At 41.2% G+C, this 3,556-nt stretch overlaps 1 non-coding gene across 1 annotated transcript; it reads left to right on the top strand.

The window, feature by feature from the left end:
- The first annotated feature begins 2,958 nt into the window (after nucleotides 1–2,958).
- Trnal-caa lies at nucleotides 2,959–3,033 on the top strand. The gene has a single exon. It is a non-coding gene; the product is annotated as a tRNA-Leu (tRNA).
- Nucleotides 3,034–3,556: the final 523 nt, after the last annotated feature.

Genomic DNA, 3,556 nt, shown 5'->3' with positions numbered 1-3,556 from the left:
AGTTTGTTATTTATCCTTACATTTGTTAATCTGGATGGTGTGAAAAGCGGAAAAAATTTAAATTTCTTAAACTGTCCTTCCACTCTGTTTTAAAAAATCGATCTTCTCATTTGCTTTCGGTTCATTGGCAATTATGAGAATGTGTCTTTTCGGCACACGCTATCTCACTATTCGCTGTACTTATTGCCAGCAACAGCTGATTGCTGAACGCGCTCGTCACAGCGACGCAAATGCCGCTGTTATGTGGGTCAAGGATTATGAAGTCGGTATCGTTTATGCCCTCCAGTCCGGAGACTTGATACGACGGATGCAGCTCCAACGCTAAACCCGAAGGATACCAATGCGTCATCTCGCTCCGCTTGCTGCGCCCAGCGATATTACCGTACTGTGTTTGCTAACTATTTCTTCAATTAATCTTTGTTCTGCTGTTTGATATCATGTTCTACACGTTTTAAAATTTCTTCTTCCTTGTCCCCCATTACTTCCTTTACTGTTTCCACATAAGTAAGCAGTTCGCGTACGCGTTTTTCCGCTAACGTTGTGTTTTCAACTTTTCCATTATCCTTTAGTCTTTCGCAAAGCTGAACGATATCTGAGTTGATTCTTTTATATTCTGAGTTAAGTAATCCTATCTCCACAGTCATGTCCTTTACATTTTCTGGTCCCCATAGAAAGAATCAGCTTCGCTACTTCTGTTTGTACATTATCTACGTTAACCTGCGTATTCTCTTGCATTACCTGTAAACTATCCTGAGTTTCTCTGATTCCGGATGGCTCCTGTCCATACGTGCGTGTGAATGCTTCAGATTTTTCTTCCACTGTGTCTTTTAATTTGTCACTCATATCATGAACTGCAGTTTGCATTTGTTTGTTTATTTTCCTATCCATCTCCGTGGAGAATTGCGAAATCAGCTGTGTGAACTTCGTATCCAGATTATTAAGTTCTGTGGGCAGATATTTTACTTCGTCTGATTTGTGTGTCATATTCATATATACTTTCCCGATCTCGGACTTTACTGTGGTCACGCCTGCTTTCATATTAGTCATGACCGCTTGAATAGTTTGTTAACTTGACAGTGCTGAATTTAATGTGTTCAAATTGATCTCTAACCCAGACATTTTTGAATTTATGTCTTTTTTCATTGCGTTCATGTCTGATTGTATTTCTGTTAAAGCTCGAAATAAAGCTTGCAAGTATTCCCTAGTCACTTCTGGCCTACGCCTGTGCCGGCCTGAGTAGCCGAGCGGTTCTAGGCGCTACAGTCTGGGACCGCGCGACCGCTACGGTCGCAGGTTCGAATCCAGCCTCGAGCGTGGATGGGTGTGATGTCCTTAGGTTAGTTAGGTTTAAGTAGTTCTACGTTCTAGGTGACTGATGACCGCAGAAGTTAAGTCCCATAGTGCTCAGAGCCATTTGAACAATTGGAAACTACGCCTGGCAGCATTTGCGTCTGTACTACTCGTACTACTTTCATTTAAAGTATTTCTTTGCCTTGGGGTGTCATTAATCTCGTCTACTGTATTCAACGTATTACTTGTAACGAAATGTTCCGTATACACGTGCGTCGAAACAAACAATGGCACATCGCCCTCAGCATCCAAATAATAACCGCTTGACGGTTCCAAAGCGTTCATTGTTACGTTTTGCTAATGTAACTCCCGTACTGCATTGGCTTTTTGATTTTGAAGTGACATTTCCATATTGTTTTGTCCATCCATTATAGAAATATTAGCGCCTTAGCAGTTACCAATATTTTCTGTGTTTGGGTTTTACTTCAGTGCTATTTCACGTACGACAAAATGCATATACAGCTATATATACTTATAATCTCAATTGTTGTTCACTCAATATGCTTTTCGTACTGACACAGAAATATCTTTCTCACTACTTAATTGCAACTGCGTTGACATCTGTAGCCTTCGGTTCTGGATTTTTAGAAATACGGGCTTGGATGTTCTAGTAGGTTTACTAGGAACGCATTTTCTACTTGCGTTGCGCGTTCCTACCTTATTGTTGTCTTGTAACTAGTACTTCTCTCTATTTTACTTTTAGTTGTTCACTATTGGTGTTGTTGTCTTATTCCTTCTAATTTATTTATTATTTCTTTTTCTTTCAATTAGTGTATTTCCACTGTTACGTCATCGTCTCCGTTATGTCATCAAAGTACTTGGAACAAAAAAAAATATTAACATACAACTATATTCATTGTCTTAACAATAATAGTGTTCACAGTTTTGCCCACTACGTATCGTGCCTGTCACTTGTCGCCAGTTTATAATATAATAAATATATAAAATGTTTAGATATATGGAGATAGTCAGATTAATATTTCGGTGAGTCGGAGAAGCACAATAAGCTGAGCTATGCCTGTAAATGGCTGAAGAATCTTTTCATATTAATATCCAGATTACCGAAATAGTCTTTTTCTTGTTGTAGATTTATGCTTATCATTTAACAATACAACGTCCGATCGCCTCATCTACCAAAAAAATCTTGAGTGTGTCCATCATTCCTATTGTAATTGGATCTTCGTAGTAGCTCTGAAGTACACAGGTGGGCTTCTTGGATATATTGCAGTACTCTTTGGAATAATAAATCAATTTTTCACTCATGAAATATGACTGTATTATTTCTTCTACACACATCAAAAATACAGACTTTTTACTTATTTTTATACCAAAAATGGTTGCCCGCGAAAGGCGAGGGTCCCGAGTTCGAGTCTCGGCCCGGCACACAGTTTTAATCTGCCAGGAAGTTTCATATCAGCGCACACTCCGCTGCAGAGTGAAAATCTCATTCTGGAAACATCCCCCAGGCTGTGGGTAAGCCATGTCTCCGCAGTATTCTTTCTTTCAGGAGTGCTAGTTGTGCAAGGTTCGCAAGAGAGCTTCTGTAAAGTTTGGAAGGTAGGAGACGAGATATTGGCAGAAAAAGCTGGGAGGACGAGGCGTGAGTCGTGCTTGGGTAGCTCAGTTGGTAGAGCACTTGCCCGCAAAAGGCAAAGGTCCCGAGTTCGAGTCTCGGCCCGGCACACAGTTTTAATCTGCCAGGAAGTTTCACAGTTAAGAGTGATTTGCAGCCTGAGTTTATGTACCATGAGGAAATTGTTTATGGATTGATCATCACATTGGAAGATGAAAACGAACTGCAGAAACGCGTAACGTGAGTACTGATGGCGGTAATCTGACGTACACGAGGTATTAAAGGGCAGCGCGTTGGTGAAGATGCCATTTGTATCCAAGTGATTCATGTCAAGTTGTTTCCGACGTGATTATGGCAGCACGGCGCGGATTAACAGACTCTAAAAGCGGAATGGTAGCTGGAGCTAGACGCATAGGACATTCCATTTTGCCGGCCGCTGTGGCCGAGCAGTTCTAGGCGCTTCAGTCTGGAACCGCGCGACCGCTACGGTCGCAGGTTCGAATCCTGCCTGGGGCATGGATGTGTGTGATGTCCTTAGGTTAGTTACGTTTAAGTAGTTCTAAGTTCTAGGGGACTGATGACCTCAGATGTAAAATCCCATAGTACTCAGAGCCATTTGAACCATTTTTGACA

The sequence above is a fragment of the Schistocerca americana genome, chromosome 5, assembly GCF_021461395.2.
Source record: "Schistocerca americana isolate TAMUIC-IGC-003095 chromosome 5, iqSchAmer2.1, whole genome shotgun sequence".
NCBI lineage: Eukaryota > Metazoa > Arthropoda > Insecta > Orthoptera > Acrididae > Schistocerca > Schistocerca americana.
The sequence above is the reverse complement of the archived record's forward strand: the minus strand, read 5'-3'. Positions and strand labels throughout refer to the sequence as shown.